General features: G+C 45.7%; 1 protein-coding gene across 1 annotated transcript in view; it reads right to left on the reverse strand.

Annotated features, from left to right (window-relative positions):
• Window positions 1-20030, reverse strand: part of KCNT2 (potassium sodium-activated channel subfamily T member 2) — a 1405312-nt gene that overhangs the window by 313101 nt on the left and 1072181 nt on the right. The window lies entirely within an intron of this gene.

A 20030-nucleotide genomic window follows, 5' to 3' on the forward strand; every position in this document is an offset into this window, starting at 1 on the left:
CATTTTTTCACCAATACTGATTGAGGGGTGCCATATACTTGTTTCTGTCTAATACTGATTAGGGGTGCTATATACCTTATTTCACAAAATCCTGATTGAGGGGTGCTATATATACCTTTTTCTGCCAAATACTGATTGATGGGTGCTATATATGTGTTTCCGCCAAATATTGCTTGAGCCGTGCTATGTACCTTTTTCCACAAAATATTGATTGAGGGGTGCTATTGCTATATACAGTACAGACCAAAAGTTTGAACACACCTTCTCATTCAAAGAGTTTTCTTTATTTTCATGACTAGGAAAATTGTAGATTCACACTGGAGGCATCACAACTATGACTTAACACATGTGGAATCATATACATAACAAAAACGTGTGAAACAACTGAAAATATGTCATATTCTAGGTTCTTCAAAGTAGCCACCTTTTGCTTTGATTACTGCTTTGCACACTCTTGGCATTCTCTTGATGAGCTTCAAGAGGTAGTCACCTGAAATGGTTTTCACTTCACAGGTGTGCCCTGTCAGGTTAAATAAGTAGGATTTCTTGCCTTATAAATGGGGTTGGTACCATCAGTTGCGTTGTGGAGAAGTCAGGTGGATACACAGCTGCTAGTCCTACTGAATAGACTGTTAGAATTTGTATTATGGCAAGAAAAAAGCAGCTAAGTAAAGAAAAACGAGTGGCCATCATTACTTTAAGAAATGGTCAGTCAGTCCGAAAAATTGGGAAAACTTTGAAAGTGTCCCCAAGTGCAATCACAAAAACCATCAAGTGCTACAAAGAAACTGGCTCACATGCGGACCGCCCCAGGAAAGGAAGACCAAGAGTCACCTCTGCTGCGGAGGTTAAGTTCATCCGAGTCACCAGCCTCAGAAATCGCAGGTTAGCAGCAGCTCAGATTAGAGACCATGTCAATGCCACACAGAGTTCTAGCAGCAGACACATCTCTAGAACAACTGTTAAGAGGATACTGTGTGAATCAGGCCTTCATGGTAGAATATTTGCTAGGAAACCACTGCTAAGGACAGGCAACAAGCAGAAGAGACTTGTTTGGGCTAAAGAACAAAAGGAATGGACATTAGACCAGTGGAAATCTGTGCTTTGGTCTGATGAGTCCAAATTTGAGATCTTTGGTTTCAACCACCGTGTCTTTGTGCGACGCAGAAAAGGTGAATGGATGGACTCTAGCATGCCTGGTTCCCACCGTGAAGCATGGAGGAGGAGGTGTGATGGTGTGGGGGTGCTATGCTGGTGACTCTGTTGGGAATTTATTCAAAATTGAAGGCATGCTGAACCAGCATGGCTACCACAGCATCTTGCAGCGGCATGCTAGTCCATCTGGTTTGCATTTAGTTGGACCATCATTTATTTTTCAACAGGACAATGACCCCAAACACACCTTTAGGCTGTGTAAGGGCTATTTTACCATGAAGGAGAGTGATGGGGTGCTGCACCAGATGACCTGGCCTCCACAGTCACCGGACCTGAACCCAATCGAGATGGTTTGGGGTGAGCTGGACCGCAGAGTGAAGGCAAAAGGGCCAACAAGTGCTAAGCATCTCTGGAAACTCCTTCAAGACTGTTGGAAGACCATTTCAGGTGACTACCTCTTGAAGCTCATCAAGAGAATGCCAAGAGTGTGCAAAGCAGTAATCAAAGCAAAAGGTGCTTCCACCAAATACTAATTGAGGTCTGCGATACACCTGCTTCCACAAAATACTGATTAAGGGGTGCAATATCAATTTTTTTTTTGCAAATACTGATTGAGGGGTGCAATTTACCTGTTTCCGACAAATACTGATTGAGGTTTGCTATATACCTTCTTCTACAAAATAGTGATTGAGGGGTGCTATTTATATATACCTTCTTCTACTAAATACTGATTGAGGACTGTGATATACCTGATTCCACAAAATACTGATTGAGGGGTTCCATATACCTGTTTTCCGCCAAATACTGATTGAGGGGTGCCATATACATTCTTCCACAAAATACTGATTGAGGGGTCCTATTGCTATATACCTGCTTCCACAAAATACAGATTGAGGGTTGCGATACACCTGCTTTCGCAAAATACTGATTGAGGGTGCCATATACCTGTTTCCGCCAAATACTGATTGAGGGGAGCTATATAACTGTTTCCACCAAATACTGATTGAGGGGTGCAATATATTGTCTTCAACAAAATACCGATTGACGGGTGTTATTGCTATACACTTTTTTGCACCAAGTACTGTTTTAGGGGTGTTATATATATATATATATATACACCTTCTTCCACCAAATACTGATTGAGGGGTGCCATATATCTGTTTCCAACAAATACTGATTGGGGGTTTCTATATGCCTGTTTCCGAAAAATTCTGATTGAGGGGTGCCGTAAACCTTCTTCCACAAAATAATGATTGAGGGGTGTTAATGCTATATACCTTTTTCCACCAAATACTGATTGAGGGCTGCGATACACCTGCTTCCACAAAATACTGATTGAGGGGTACCATATACCCTTTTCCGCCAAATACTGATTGAGGGGTGCTATATACCTGTTTCCAACAAGTACTTATTGAGAGGTGCCATATACCTTCCTCTACAAAATACTGATTGAGGAGTGCCATATTACCTTCTTCCACCAAATACTAATTTAGGGCTGCAATATACCTTCTTCCACAAATACTACTCTTTTCTATGGACTTAGGCAGAGGGTAATTTAGAAAATGACAGGCAGAGTAAGAGGCAGACTGTTCTGCAGGGATAGTAGGGGTAGGGCAGGTGCACCAGACTACTTCAAAGGGCCCACCAGAGTTGGTTGAGTGGCTTCAATCAGCCTTACGCTTCTGCACCCTCCTCATCCTCTGTATCTGCACCCTCCTCACTCTCTGCTGTGTGCACCCCCAAAAGACACCACCACCACCACCATAGCACCTCCACTTGAGTCAAAGGAATTATTTTCCCATTGATTCCCAGACCTTACCAATGTGCAGCCATTCTTGGCATCAGATGAGGATGAAGAGGTAGCAACGGCCTGACAACAGTACCCAGATCAGCCCAAGGTGGGTAGTCCAAACGGTTTCCGCCTATTCCTAGATCTCTCCTGTCAGTGGTGGTGAAAGTGACGATGATGACGTATCGATAAATGTCATGTGGGTCCCCACAAAAGAGGAAGAGGAGGGGAGTTCAGAGGGAGAGATGGAGCAGCAGATAGGAAGGAGAAGGAGGAGAAGCAGGCAGAGCTTGCAGTGCGCAGGAGGCAAAAAGCAGACTGCAAATGTATCTGGAGTGAAACATCCACCATGCACGGTCACATCTTGCACTCCCAGGAAGCAGGCACATGGCTCCGCAGTGTGGCCTTTTTTTAATGTCTCAGCTGCTGATAATAATATTTCCATCTGCAGCCTGTACTGTCAACGCATAAGTCGTGGTAAGCCCAACACTCACCTAGAGATGACCGCCTTAAGAAGACACCTGGTCTCCCATCACCGAGCCCAGTGGGAGCTACACTGTCAGAACCCACAAAGCCACACTCCCGACGCTCAATATTCTGCCTCTTCTCCTTCATCTCTCTCCTCCCATTTGTCCTCCACTCCACCTTCCACCGTGCCATTGTTGCGTTCATCTGGCACAAGGCAGGCTTCTGTGGCCAAATGTTCAAGAGTACAAAAAATTATGACGCTGGATAATCCTCTTGCCCAACGGCTGACCGGTTCTGGGGATTTTTTATTTTATTTTTTTTTTTCACGGTGCCAGTGGCTGCTCATGCGCGATACATGCAGACTTCTGCACCCATTTGATGAGATCACCAAACTGGTCAGTTGCAGCCAGGGTGCCATCAGTGACATCGCTCCTTGCGCCTTCTTTATGGAGCGTACATTGCATTGTGTCATTGATCAAGCCATCAAGGAGCAGGAGGTGGAATATGAGGAATTTGCAATACTTAATGAATTCCCAGGGGGACTACTCTATCTGAGACAAGTCAGCAGGAGTCTGAAGAGGAATTAGAGGAATTATAGGAGGATGGTGCCTGGGGGGAGGAGGAGGAGCCAGAAAAGCAGGCTTTAAACTTTTCAGGGATCCCTGGTGTTGTCTGTGGCTGGGGGGAGGAGACCAAGGACGACATTCTCCTGGGTGATGACCAGTAGCCAGGGTGCTCCACCGTATCCAATTTTGTGCAAATGGGGGCGTTCATGCTCCAGTGTTTGAAGAGGGACTCCGTATAAAAAGCATAAAGGGCAAGGACCTGTACTGGGTGGAAATATACATAGAACCCCGATGCAAACATAAAATTGCAGACATGTGACCATTATCACACAGGTCTCTCAGAATACAGCATTTCCAGGCCTTGCTGCGAGAGATGTTGCATTCTGCTGTTGCGGGCACTGGCAGAGAAATTTCCACCCATAGCGAAACAGGTGCGGGTACCAATCCTACCGCACCTGAAAAAAGAGGGTGGTTTTAAGATGTGTTGGTCACTTTGGATATGAGATCATTCTTGCAGCCAACCCATCGACAGCCTCCCACCGGATCCAACCTCAGGGAACGCCTAGACCGTCAGGTGTCTGACTACATCGGGTTAATGGGTGATGTAGACTCTCTGAGAAGTGAGGAACCTCTTGACTACTGGGTGTGAAGGCTTGACCTGTGGCCAGAGCTGGCACAATTTGCCATGGAACTCTTGGCTTGCCCCTCGTCGAGTGTCCTGTGCGAAAGGACGTTCAGCGCAGCAGGGGAGATTGTGACCGATAAGTGCACTCGCTAAGCTCAGTGTGGACTACCTCACATTTTTTTAAATGAATGAGGCATGGATTTTGGAGGAATTCAACACCTATGATGACCACGTGTAATTGAATTTCCTCATGCAAGCCCAAACATATCCACTACCACCCAGAACAAAGAATGGTACTTGACTTATGTATATACAGCGGCATAAAAGGCCTTTTATGTCAGGTGAATGCCTAATTTGTGGGGCCTGTACTGGCCGACAGTTACATATTTATCCTGTGACCACCTAATGCACCTCCAAGCACATAATTCAAAGTTCTGTGCTGTCAGGTGAATGCCTATTGGCAAATTTTTGGGGCCTGTACTGTCCGACAGTTACATTTTTATCCTGTGACCGCTTAATGTACCTCCAGCCACAGAATCCAAAGTTCTTTGCAGTAAGGTGAATTCCTATTGCCTAATTTTTGGGGGCCTGTACAGGCCGGCAGTTACATTTTAATCCTGTGACCGCCTAAGGGCTCTTTCACACCTGCGTTATTGTCTTCCGGCATAGAGTTCCGTCGTCGGGGCTCTATGCCGGAAGAATCCTGATCAGGATTATCCTAATGCATTCTGAATGGAGTGAAATCCGTTCAGGATGCATCAGGATGTCTTCAGTTCCGGACCGGAACGTTTTTTGGCCGGAGAAAATACTGCAGCATGCTGTGCTTTTTGCTCCGGCCAAAAAAACTGAAGACTTGCCGCAAGGCCGGATCCGGAATGAATGCCCATTAAAAGGCATTGATCCTGATCCGGCCTTAAGCTAAACGTCGTTTCGGCGCATTGCCGGATCTGACGTTTAGCTTTTTTAGAGTGGTTACCATGGCTGCCGGGACGCTAAAGTCCTGGCAGCCATGGTAAAGTGTAGCGGGGAGCGGGGGAGCAGCATACTTACCATCCGTGCGGCTCCCGGGGCGCTCCAGAGTGACGTCAGAGCGCCCCAGGCGCATGGATGACGTGCCATGTGATCACGTCATCCATGCGCCTGGGGCGCCCTGACGTCATTCTGGAGCGCCCCGGGAGCCGCACGGATGGTAAGTATGCCGCTCCCCCGCTCCCCGCTCCTACTATGGCAACAAGGACTTTAATAGCGTCCTGGGTGCCATAGTAACACTGAAAGCATTTTGAAGACGGATCCGTCTTCAAATGCTTTCAGTACACTTGCGTTTTTCCGGTTCCGGCATGTAATTCCGGCAAGTGGAGTACACGCCGGATCCGGACAACGCAAGTGTGAAAGAGGCCTAATGTAGCTCCAGCCATAAAATCCAAAGTTCTCTGCTGTCAGGTGAATTCCTATTGATTAATTTTTGGGGCCTGTACTGGCCGACAGTTAAATTTTTATCCTGTGACTGCCTATTGTACCTCCAGCCACAGAATCCAAAGTTCTTTGCTGTCAGGTGAATTCCTATTGACAAATTTTTGGGGCCTGTTCTGGCCAACAGTTAAATTTTTATTCTGTGACTGCCTAATGTACCTCCAGCCACAGAATCCAAAGTTCTTTGCTGTCAGGTGAATTCCTATTGACAAATTTTTGGGGCCTGTACTGGCCGACAGTTAAATTTTTATCCTGTGACTGCCTAATGTACTGCCTGGTTGACAGTTACATATTTATTCTGCCCAATCAGTGTGCCATAGCTGTACTGTGATGGGATTTCTGTCCCGCATTTGTGCGCCATACATGTACGGTGATGATATCCTAAGGGTTAAATCCTGTTGTCTGCAAAGAAGTCTGTGATTGCAACCCCCTGAGAGTGAGCGATCCCTTACAATATATATATATATATATATATATATATATTGTGGGGATGTGCTTGTGGTAGGCTACGGTAGAGGCGGCAGTATTGAGGCAATCACAGACAGTCTTTGTTCAAGCCTGAGGGGGTGAACACATGCACAGCAGTGTACCCGGTACAGGGCATCTGCGTTTCCCTGTAAGCGGCCGGCCCTGTGCTCAACAGTGAACTTAGCCCTCCTTAGCCCGACTCATCCACTGGAGAGGGGAGTGGTCGATCACCAGACGGAACCTTTTCCCCAGAAGGTAATATCTGAGAGACTCAAATGCCCACTTGATGGCGAGGCACTCTCTCTCCACAATGCTCTATCGGGTTTCTGCTGGGGTAAGCTTTCGGCTTAGAAAAACCACGGGGTGCTCTTCCCCATTGAGCTCCTGGGAAAGCACAGCCCCTAGTCCTACTCCCGAGGCATCTGTTTGAACTACAAACTCCCGCTTGAAGTCGGGCGTCACCAGAACCGGGGACTCACATAGGGCCAACTTCAAACGGGAGAACACCTCCTCCTCCTGCTCCCCCCAGCGAACCATCACCGACTTTCTACCCTTCAAGAGGCTGGTTAACGGAGCTGCCAAGGTGGCAACATGGGGAATGAACCTCATGTAGTACCCAATCAGGCCCAAAAATGACCGTACTTGCTTGGACGTACGAGGCCTGGGCCAATTCCGGATTGCTTCAACTTTATTCACTTGGGGCCTAATGACTCCGCGTCCAATCACATACCCCAAATAGCGAGCTTCCTCTAGTCCCACCGAGCATTTTTTGGGGTTGGCAGTCAACCCCGCCTTCCTTAGAGAATCTATCATTGCCTGAAGTTTTGACAAATGACCCTCCCAGTCTGGGCTAAACACGACTACATTATCCAGATACGCGGAGGTATACTGGTGATGGGGCTTGAGGACGACATCCATCAGACGCTGGAACCCAAAAGGCAACACCCTATACTGAAAAAGCCCCTCCGGGGTGACAAAGGCCGTCTTCTCCTTTGCCGCCTCCGTCAGAGGTACCTGCCAGTAGCCTTTTGTGAGATCTAGGATCAAAAAATACCTGGCTTTTCCCAGCCGCTCTATCAACTCGTCCACCCGAGGCATGGGATAGGCGTCAAATTTTGATACCTCATTTAATTTCCTAAAATCATTACAGAACCGTAATGAAACATCCGGTTTGGGAATAAGGACAATCGGGCTAGCCCACTCGCTCTTTGACTCTTCTATGACCCCTAGACATAGCATCGATCTTGCCTCCTGCGAAATGGCCTGTCGCCGAACCTCCGCTACTCGGTATGGTCTTAGGCGGACTTTCACCCGGGGCTCGGTGACAATGTCATGCTCGATCAAGGTGGTACGTCAAGGAAGAGGGCGGGCTGTCTCCGAACAAATTCTCTCTGTCTCTCCAAGGTTTTAGTAGATTCACATGATATACCTGTTCGGGCTTCGGCCACCCTGGCTGGTATATCCTGTAATCAACTGGGCCCACTTTCTCCTTAACTTCATAGGGTCCTTACCACCAGGCCAAGAATTTACTCTCGACCGTGGGCACGAGTACAAGAACTATGTCACCCGGGTGAAATGTCCTTACCCGGGCGGATCGGTTATATACCAAACTCTGGGCCAGTTGATCGGCAACACGACCCCTATTCGGTCCTGCATTTTTCCTATGTGCTCTATCACACTTTTATGAGGCGTAGGCTGTTGATCCCATGCCTCCTTAGCGATATCCAGTAGCCCACGGGGATGTCGCCCATATAACAACTCCAAGGGCGAGAGCCCCGTGGACACCTGGGGCACTTCCCGTACCGCAAACAAAACATAGGGCAACAGTAAGTCCCAATCTCTCCCGTCCTTAGCTACGACTCTTTTTAGCATGGACTTCAGGGTCTTATTAAACCGTTCTACTAACCCATCGGTTTGGGGATGGTAGATGGACTTGTGCAGGTGTTTAATATTTAATAGCTTAAACAATTCCTTTGTTATTTTGGACATAAAGGGTGTCCCCTGGTCCATCAGAATCTCCTTTGGTATCCCCACCCGGGCGAACATACTCATGAGCTCTTTAGCTATTACCTTGGCCGACGTATGGCGCAATGGGACCGCCTCCGGATACCGAGTGGCATAGTCTAACACTACCAGGATGTGTTGGTGACCTCAGGCTGACTTAATAATGGGGCCTACCAGATCCATGGCGATCCTTTCGAAGGGCACCTCTATAATGGTATAATATATCTGTCAATCTATCAGTCATATTTCAGAAGATTCATAAATGGGGTATACTAAACATGGAACTGAGGAAAATCGCTGATACCACTAAAGCACCTACTAAGATTCCCTCTCCTCCACGTTTGCCGTTTGTTACTACATATCATCCATTTGTACCTAAGATACATCAAATTATTCAGAAACACTGTCCCTTATTGAACAAATTCTATCCTGACATTCCTGAATTTAGACATCCTATGAGAATGTGCTACAGACGTCCGCGTAATTTGAGGGATTCTCTAGTGCATGCCGGTATAGGTTCATATAAACCTAGATTTGTTCAGACCACCTTAGCTCCTTCTAAAAATGGCACATTTCCGTGTTTGAATTGTGCCCAATGTACCCATGTCAAAAAAGGTAATACTTTTACACACCCCCATTCAGGGAAAACTTATAATATCAGGGGCTTCTACACCTGTACATCATCCTACGTAGTCTATATGATTATATGTCCTTGTGGCCTGGTCTATATAGGTGAAACCTCACAATGCATACGAGATCGGATTTGTAAGCACAAGTCTGATGTCAGATGCAAAAAAGCAGAACTTCCAATACCACATCATTTTCTTCAGATGCAACATAGGATTAGCCAGTTGCAATTTCAAGTCATTTATCATGTCCCTATACCTAGAAGGGGAGGGAACCATAAGCTTTTACTTCAAAGAAGGGAGTCCTTCTGGATCTATGAGCTCAGAACATTATCACCACATGGGCTCAATCGAGAATTTGACTTGCTATTATAATTATGCTATATAAATTTGCTGCCTGACTATAAATACTATTTGTCTGTTCATATATTGTCTGTGAACCTGATTATCCTATCATGATATTTATATTTCTGTACCTAATTTTTTATTTTATTTTTTATTTAGACACGTTGATTCACAGGTGTAGGTATGATTTAATCTCTTTATTATCAATGTTATAATCCTACTAACTTAACTACATCTAACCCTGTGACTAACGAGTCAATATAACATTGTAAGTTATGACTTTCATAAATAACTTTGGCAAAATGGCCATATGGTATACACAGTGATGCCCTTTTGCTATTTGATGTATGATTTACAGTGGAACATTGAGGTTAGATCCTGTTTTGATATACCTCACTTCGAAATACATTTCTATCACCATCTGGTTATATGATCTGAACGGTATCCCTTGTTCGCGTGCGCATTAGCATCGGCGGCTATGCCTATGCTGGCATTGAGATGCGACTAGAATAGATGACCAGCGTATCACACACTATGCGCATACTCCGCGCACATGCTCAGCTTCCCTAGTGGCCTGCATTTCATAGACAACCAGGCGCATACTAGTGACGTCAGACGCCGTAACACACGAGGTAGACACCATATAACTGGCGTTTCACCGCCAGTCTTCTCTATGCCACCAACGAGCAAACATCATTTCCTTAGCACACGGTACGTTCAAATATACTTATGTATGGTTTAATAATGGGAACAATATACAAGATACTTGACTATGACTGCGGTCATTTCCTCAATGTTCCTCTTTCAATGTGTTATTGTTTATATATGTATATGGATTCTATGTATAGTATACCCTATTTATGAATCTTCTGAAATACAGTATGACTGATAGATTGACAGATATATCCTTGTACCACTTACAATAATATATACTGGCTCTAAATTCGGATCAAGTTTTGTACACATTGATTTATTAGTTTATATGAATACCTGAAGGATTGATTCTGTCTAATGTGATTGGTACTGTATATGCTGACTGCTATCAGACATAACATTATGTTGTAATTTTCTATTCATTTACTTCTTATTGTGAACCAATATTTTGCTTATACCATATACCTATTTGTATTATCATAGGCCCCGTGTGAAGCGAATTGTTGGCCCTGAATTCACGTGATGACTGGTCTATAAAGCTGGTGTTGGCAAACAATAATAAAATATATACTACTGTGCAAATTATATGAGTGTGCCGTGGACATAATTTTTCCTATATAGTGGCTTGACAGCCCCTTCACTGAGCACCTCTATTTGGATTCAATTCCTTTTTGGCGGTTGTGCCATTCAATACAGATTAAATACTTCTAGGGGAAACCGGTCAGGGTTACACTCTACCTCCCCTACAGTGACCCCTACAGCTGGGGCCCCTGCCTCGGGGTCCTCGGGCTCGGGACCCAGACATTTTTCTTCCCCTACAGGTAGGCAACCCGTTCCTCCACAAAGTCCAGAACAGGGGAAAGTCCCTCCCCAATATTGTGGCATAAGGGAGCCGTCTCCCCACTCCGACGACATGTGGTACCTCCTTCCCACACACCACCAGGGTAACCTTAGTGGTGGGATACTCCCGGCGATCCCCATGTATACAGACAATGGTAAGGGTTCGCCTTTCTGGGAATTTTTCAGTTACCAGCGACTCATGGACCAGAGTTACTAGGCTCCCAGAGTCCACCAGGGCCTGCACGGAGTGTCCATTAACGACATCACACAACGGAGGGGTGTCTGCAGCCAGCAGGGGGTCAGCTATATACACCAGTTGGGCATAAAAAGAGGACCGGCGAGCGAACCCGCAGTCCATGGGTTCGGATGCCCTAGGGCAGTTGGCTGCCACATGTCCCCAGTCCTGACAATGCCAACATCTGATCCCCGCAGCCTCCCTCCTCCCCAGGGTATTCCTCCTACGGACTGGAGATCCACTCCCCTCCTTATGAGGTGGGATCCCTTTTTCAGGATCCCGGGTCGGCAACGGCGGCTGACGCGACACCAGGCTAACCAGTTGTTCCAGGTTGCCTGGATCGCCTTGTCCCACCCAGCACTGTATGGCTCTCGGGAGGGTACGCACGAACCTGTCGACCACGACCCTTTTCAACCATCTGAGAAGGGCTCAACATTTCAGGCTGAAGCCATTTTTTTACTAGGTGAAGTAAGTCATAGGCTTGTGACCGGGCGGGTCGCTTGTGACCGTGCGCTCGCACATAGGTGTTTACTCCTAACCTGGCCAACACCTCACCTTTCAGCCTCTCATAGTCCTTGGCCTCATCGCGACTGAGGTCAAAATAGGCCTTTTGTGCGTCCCCCACCAGAAAAGGCGCCACCACCTCAGCCCACTGCTCCAATGGCAGCCTCTCTTGCTCCGTTGTTTTTTTCGAACACCGTCAGGAATGCCTCTATATCATCTTCCGGACCCATTTTCCTCAGGGCGGATCGGACTTTGTCCCTGGCGGTAGACACAGTCGAGGTTGTTGCGGTTATAACTCCTTGATGGGATGTTTGCACCGATTCTTGCATGGCTACCAGCTTCTGCATTAGGAGATTGTTTGTTTGCTGCTGTGCACACATAACCTCCTCATGTCTTTTTTGCTGTAGCTCATTACTTTCCCTCTGAGCCTGCAATGCCTGTTGCTGCTGTAAATTACTCTGAATCAGGTGCTTAATGGCCTCCTCCATCTTGTCAGGAACCATAAAACTTGCAGGCCTGATATATGACATGCAGTCCAACACAACTTTTGCCTCAGGCCTGACTCACTGCAGGAATGCCCGCTCCAAGCCACCAATTGTGGGGATGTGCTTGTGGTAGGCTACGGTAGCGGCGGCAGTATTGAGGCAATCACAGACAGTCTTTGTGATACACCATGACTTTATTCACACCAAAGGCATAACAGGCAATGTGCAGACCACACAGGTGCATATCCACATAGTGCATAGAACAAATGTCCTTCCATAGAAAATAAACAGCAGGTTTGAGACACCTTGTTTTGGACAGACCACAACGGTTCTGCAGGCTTGTAAGCTACCTGCCTTTGTCTCCCTCAGGCCAGAGCCCCTTCGACTAGTAGCACCACAGGTCCCAGGGCTATCCTTCAATGTGTGCTGCACCCAGACTCTCCTTCACCAGCACTGACTCTGTCTGTGGAAATCTCCAGTACAGCAAGACACACCCCACCCCCATCTTCAGCAGGCTAGGTTCTTTAAAGGCCCAGCTCCACCAGAACCTGGGCTGGCCGTGGGGAACAGGCACCTCCCCAGCTCTTTACCTGTTCCCAGTAAGAACCGGCCGCTGTAACCGCAATGATCCGGTTCTTACTCCACCGAGGCCAGGACCTCTGGTGGCACGTATCGTCCGTCAATTATTATCCCGGGGACTCTCCTACAATATATACATTAGCTGATGAGTGAATAAACCGTCCACTTTTTCACAATCATTTGGAGTGCTGCCTTCTTTTTGCTATATTATCCATACTTGGGACCTTGGTCACAGGTCCCGCAAGAGGATTTTTTGCACCCACATCTTTGTGTGCTGCTTCTCTTTTTTCTATTTTTTTTTCTATTTATATATATATATATATATATATATATATATATATATATATATGTATATCTCACCCCATTACCAATATTAAAAATGAAAAATAAAAAATGTTAAATTATTAGCACTACCATGTCCCAAAATGCCCATACTAGTAAAATATAAATGTATTTATCCTGTACCATGAACAAAATGACAGACAAAAAATAAACAAGGGTGATTCTTTTTTGTCGCTTCAACTCCCTGAAAATTTGAATTAAATGTAATCAAAAATATTTAAATGCCAATTACGTAGTTTGGCTTTGAGCTCAACCTTAACCTCTTCAGCACACATGACGTACCGGTACGTCATGTTGTCCTGGTACTTAAGGACACATGACGTACCGGTACGTCATGCGTTGTTCCGATCACTGCCGCCCGGCAGGCGGTGATCGGAAAAAGGTGCCTGCTCAGATCATTGAGCAGGCACCGTGGCTAAATGCATGGTGGGGTTCCGTGTCGGCGATCGCAGCAAACCGCAGGCCAATTCAGACCTGCAGGTTGCTGTGCTTTCTGCAGTTTCAGAGACCGCGGGGATCAGAAACTTTATAGTGCCCAAAATATAGATTTTCACCCCCCCCCTGCACCTCTGAGTGATTATATGGAGGCGGGAGGTGCAGGGGGGGTTGCGGGCAATGCGAGCGGTGCGGGAGGCGGGCGGTGCAGCAGGCGGGATCGCGATCCCCAGCCCGCTTCCTCTTGAATATTCATTGGTGGCCAGTGGTTATACCAGAGTGTCAGCACATTGCTGACACTCTGGTATAAACAGCTGACATCTGTGATGCGATGTCAGTCGTTTAACCCCTTCCATACCGCAGTCCATACGGACCGTTGTATGGAAAAGGTTAATAACAGTCAGGGAGCTCCCTCTCCCATCGGGGGGCTGCTGTGCCTTTGCAGCCCCCAGACAGGATTGGATTACAGAGGGAGGGAGCCCCACTCCTTCCCTTTCCCCGTCTGCTCAGTTGTGGCCACAATTGAGCAGACGGGGAAGGTTCCCATGGCAACAGGACGCCTTCTCAGGCATCCTGCTGTCCATGGTGCTGAAGGCATAGATCTGTTCAGACAAAGTGTAAGTAAAATACAGTACAAAACACTATATAGTGTACTGTACTGTATTATACAGACATCAGACCCACTGGATCTTCAAGAACCAAGTGGGTCTGGGTCAAAAAAATGTAAAAAATAAAGTGAAAAAAGTAAAGTGAAAAAAACACATTTATCACTGAATAAAAAAAAAAAAAAAAAAATACACTACACATATTAGGTATCACCGTGTCCGTAATGACCTGATCTATAAAATGGTCATGTTACTTTCCCCGCATGGTGAACGCCATAAAAATAAAAACTATGAGGAAATTTAAATATTGCCCACCTTACTTCCCAAGAAAGGTAATAAAAGTGATAAAAAAAAGTCACATGTACGCCAAAATAGTACCAATCAAACCGTCATCTCATCCCGCAAAAATCATACCCTACCCAAGATAATCGCCCAAAAACTGAAAAAACTATGGCTTTAGACTATGGAAACACTAAAACATGATTTTTTTGGGGTTTCAAAAATGAAATTATTGTGCAAAACTTACATAAATAAAAAAGTTAACATATTCGGTATCGCCGCATCTGTATAGACCGGCTCTATGAAAATATCACATGACCTAACCCCTCAGGTGACCACCGTAAAAAAATAAAAATAAAAACCGTGTACAAAAAAGCCATTTTTTGTCTTCTTACGTCACAAAAAGTGTAATAGCAAGCGATCAAAAAGTCATATGCACCCCAAAATAGTGCCAATCAAACCTTCATCTCATCCCACAAAAAATGAGACCCTACCTAAGATAATCGTCCAAAAACAGAAAAAACTATGTCTCTCAAACTATGGAGACACTAAATCATGATTTTTTTTTGTTTAAAAAATGAAATCATTGTGTAAAACTTACAAAAATATAAAAAAGTATACATATTAGCTATCGCCGCGTCCGTGACAACCTGCTCTATAAAAATACCACATGATCTAACCTGTCAGATGAATGTTGTAAATAAAATAAAAATAAAAAGGTGCCAAAAAAGCTATTTCTTGTTACCTTGCCTCACAAAAAGTGTAATATAGAGCAACCAAACCATCAGATGTACCCTAAACTAGTACCAACAAAACTGCCACCCTATCCCACAGTTTCTAAAATGGGGTCACTTTTTGGGAGTTTCTACTCTAGGGGTGCATCTGGGGGGCTTCAAATGGGACATGGTGTTAAAAAAAAACAGTCCAGCAAAATCTGCCTTCCAAAAACCGTATGGCATTCCTTTCCTTCTGCGCCCTGCCGTGTGCCCGTACAGCAGTTTACAACCACATATGGGGTGTTTCTGTAAACTATAGAATCAAGGCCATAAATAATGAGTTTTGTTTGGCTGTTAACCCTTGCTTTGTAACTGGAAAAAAATATTAAAATGGAAAATCTGCCCAAAAAGTGAAATTTTGAAATTGTATCTCTATTTTCCATTAAATCTTGTGCAACACCTAAAGGGTTAACAAAGTTTGTAAAATCAGTTTTGAATACCTTGAGGGGTGTAGTTTCTTAGATGGGGTCACTTTCATGGAGTTTCTACTCTAGGCTTCAAATGGGACATGGTGTCAAAAAAAACAGTCCAGCAAAATCTGGCTTCCAAAAACCATATGACGCACGTTTCCCTCTATGCCCTACTGTGTGCCCGTACAGTAGTTTACGACCACATATGGGGTGTTTCTGCAAACTACAGAATCGGGGCAATAAATATAGCATTTTGTTTGGCTGTTAACCATTGCTTTGTTATTGGAAAAAATGGATTAAAATGGAAACTTGGCCAAAAAATCTAAATATTGAAATTTTATCACCATTTGCCATTAACTCTTGTAGAACACCTAAAGGGTTAACAACGTTTGTAAAATCAGTTTTGAATACCTTGAGGGGTGTAGTTTCTAGAATGGGGTCATTTTTGGGTGGTTTCTATTATGTGAGCCTCACAAAGTGACTTCAGACCTGAACTGGTCCCTAAAAAGTGTTTTTTTGAAAATTTCAGAAAAATTTCAAGATTTTCTTCTAAACTTCTAAGCCTTGTAACATCCCCCAAAAATAAAATATCATTCCCAAATTGCTCCAAACATGAAGTAGACATATGGGGAATGTAAAGTAATAACTATTTTTGTAGGTATTACTATGTATTATAAAAGTAGAGAAATTTAAACTTGGAAACATTTTCTGGTACATTTGGTATTTTTTTATAAATTAAAATGATTTTTTTTAACTTCATTTTACCAGTTTCATGAAGTACAATATGTGACGAAAAAACAATCTCATAATGGCCTGGATGAGTCAAAGTGTTTTAAAGTTATCACCACTTAAAGTGACACTGGTCAGATTTGCAAAAAATGGCCTGGTCCTTAAGGTGAAATAAGGCTGTGTCCCTAAGGGGTTAAGCGTATTATTCTGGTACTCCCTTGGTATTCACCATTTAACCCCTGTGCAGGGATCTGGCCTTTGCCACAGTGGAACAACCAGACTGCTACCCCTTGGGATAGTTCCAGTATAGTTGGAATTTGACCTACTGAGTTCAGGGACAGTGGTGCAAGCAGCAGAGGCTCTAGACACAGAAAATGCAAAACAAAAGTCTAGCAGTCAATTATACAGATTATAAGGTTTTTAGGAAAAACTTGACTGTAGGAAAATTTTCTAGGATGCTGGAAAACCGCAATCACAGAAGCAGTCTGGACAGTCACAATACTGGAACTGCAGACTGCCAACACTGAACAGGAGACACTAGGAGAGCTTGTAGGTTGAGTAGTGGTGGATGCAGGAACAAAGTAGGCAGGAGAGTAGCACAGACTGACAGACTAGGATAATTTAAACAAGGAGTTAAACTGAAACTGAACTATGAGGTCAGGAGCACACCGGCAGGATACATGACAGGAACACAGGCTGGATAATGCAGGAAAGGCCTCATGCACACGACAGTTTTTTTTTACGGTCCGCAAAAACTGGGTCCGTGGGTCCGTGATCCGTGACCGTTTTTTCGTCCGTGGGTCTTCCTTGATTTTTGGAGGATCCACGGACATGAAAAAAGTCGTTTTGGTGTCCGCCTGGCCGTGTGGAGCCAAACGGATCCGTCCTGAATTACAATGCAAGTCAATGGGGACGGATCCGTTTGACGTTGACACAATATGGTGCAATTGCAAACGGATCCGTCCCCATTGACTTTCAATGTAAAGTCAGGAGTCCCTTTACTTTCACACTTGCGTTCATATAATGCAGACGGTGGCTCCGTTCAGAGCAGATCCGTCTGCATTATATTGTTAAAACATTTCTAAGTGTGAAATTAGCCTCAGACGGATCCGTCCAGACTTTACATTGAAAGTCAATGGGGGACGGATCCGTTTGAAAATTGAGCCACAGTGTGTCATCTTCAAACGGATCCGTCCCCATTGAGTTACATTGTAAGTCTGGACGGATCCGCTTGCCTCCGCACGGCCAGGCGGACACCCGAACATAACTTGAAGCGTCCCCATCACCATGGGAACGCCTCTATGTTAGAATATACTATCGGATATGAGCTACATTGTGAAACTCAGATCCGACAGTATATTCTAACACAGAGGCGTTCCCATGGTGATGGGGACGCTTCAGGTTAGAATATACTGAAAAACTGTGTACATGACTGCCCCCTGCCTGGCAGCACCCGATCTCTTACAGGGGGCCGTGATCAGCGCAATTAACTCCTCAGGTGCCGCACCTGAAGGGATTAATTGTACTATCGTATCCCCCTGTAAGAGATCAGGGCTGCCAGGCAGCAGGGGGCAGACCCCCCCCCCCAGTTTGAATATCATTGGTGGCCAGTGCGGCCCCCCCCCCTCCCTCTATTGTAATAAATCGTTGGTGGCACAGTGTGCGCCCACCATCGCCCCCCTCCCTCCCTCTATAGCAGTAACAACATTGGTGGCAGTGTGTGGCCTCCCATCTCCCCCCCCCGATCATTGGTGGCAGCGTAGTTCCGATCGGAGTCCCAGTTTAATCGCTGGGGCTCCGATCGGTAACCATGGCAACCAGGAAGCTACTGCAGCCCTGGTTGCCATGGTTACTTAGCAATAGTACAATAGTAGAAGATTCATACTTACCTGCTTGCTGCTGCGATGTCTGTGACCGGCCGGGAGCTCCTCCTACTGGTAAGTGACAGTTCTTTAGCAATGCGCCGCACAGACCTGTCACTTACCAGTAGGTGGAGCTCCCGGCCGGACACGAACATCGCAGCAGCAAGCAGGTAACTATGAATCTTCTACTATTGTACTATTGCTAAGTAACCATGGCAACCAGGACTGCAGTAGCGTCCTGGTTGCCATGGTTACCGATCGGAGCCCCAGCGATTAAACTGCGACTCCGATCGGAACTACGCTGCCACCAATGATCGGGGGGGGAGATGGGAGGCCGCACACTGCCACCAATGTTGTTACTGCTATAGAGGGAGGGGGGGCGATGGTGGGCGCACACTGTGCCACCAACGATTTATTACAATAGAGGGAGGGAGGGGGGGTGCGATGGTGGGTGCACACTGTGCCACCAATGATTTATTACAATAGAGGGAGGGAGGGGGGGCGATGGTGGGCGCACACTGTGCCACCAACGATTTATTACAATAGAGGGAGGCGGGGGGGGGGCGATGGTGGGCGCACACTGTGCCACCAACGATTTATTACAATAGAGGGAGGGAGGGGGGCGATGGTGGGCGCACACTGTGCCACCAATGATTTATTACAATAGAGGGAGGGAGGAGGGGGGGCGATGGTGGGCGATGCAATCTTGTGTGCATCCGTGTTCTTTCACGGACCCATTGACTTGAATGGGTCCGTGAACCGTTGTCCGTCAAAAAAATAGGACAGGTCATATTTTTTTGACGGACAGGATACACGGATCACGGCCTCGGCTGCAAAACGGTGCATTTTCCGATTTTTCCACGGACCCATTGAAAGTCAATGGGTCCGCGAAAAAAAACGGAAAGCGGCACAACGGCCACGGATGCACACAACGGTCGTGTGCATGAGGCCTAAATCACAAGGAAATCACTGAAGCACAAAGTCTTCCAAACACCTTTGCTGGTCACAGGGATCCATAAAGCTCAGACACCCTCTGCCTGGAGAGGGTGCCTTAAATACCTTTAAGAGACCACAGGTTAGAGCATGAATGTGGAGAAATGGATACAGCACATTGCAGAGGACACAGGACAGCACAGTGAGTAGAATAGCATCGGCGGGAATGAACTGCAAACCTAACAGTGGTTTTACTGTAATCATACTGATTCAAAGAATGAAATTAACAAGTCAGTTTTACTGCATAGGCGATGTCCTAAAAATAAAACCCATAAGGATACAAGCACACGACCGTTGTGTGTTTTGCGTCACGCAAATCGTGGATCTGCAAAACATGGATGGCGTCCATGTGCGTTCCGCGGACAGCCTTTAATATAACTGCCTATTCTTGTCTGCAAAGCTCAGACTAGAATAGGACATGTTATATTTTTTATGCGGGGCCACGGAATGGAGCAACAGATGCGGATAGCACACAGAGTCTTCATCTTTTGCAGCCCCATTGAAGTGAATGGGTCTGCATCCGAGCAGCCAAAACTGCGGCTCGGATGCGGACCAAAACAACGGCCATGTGCATGAGGCCTAAAACTGTGCTTGAACTGCATTTTTTGCCAATTCCACTCCTGTAGAAATTTTTGTCCAGCCTCTACATTATATGCAATAATAAATTGTGACATTAGAAACGATAATGTCCTGAAAAATCATGCCCTCATATAGCTAAGTGATTGGAAAAAAAAAAGTTATGGTTTCTAGAAGAAAGGGAGTAAAAAACAAACATGCATGTTCAAA

The sequence above is a fragment of the Bufo gargarizans genome, chromosome 7 (assembly GCF_014858855.1).
Source record: "Bufo gargarizans isolate SCDJY-AF-19 chromosome 7, ASM1485885v1, whole genome shotgun sequence".
Classification (NCBI taxonomy): Eukaryota; Metazoa; Chordata; class Amphibia; order Anura; family Bufonidae; genus Bufo; species Bufo gargarizans.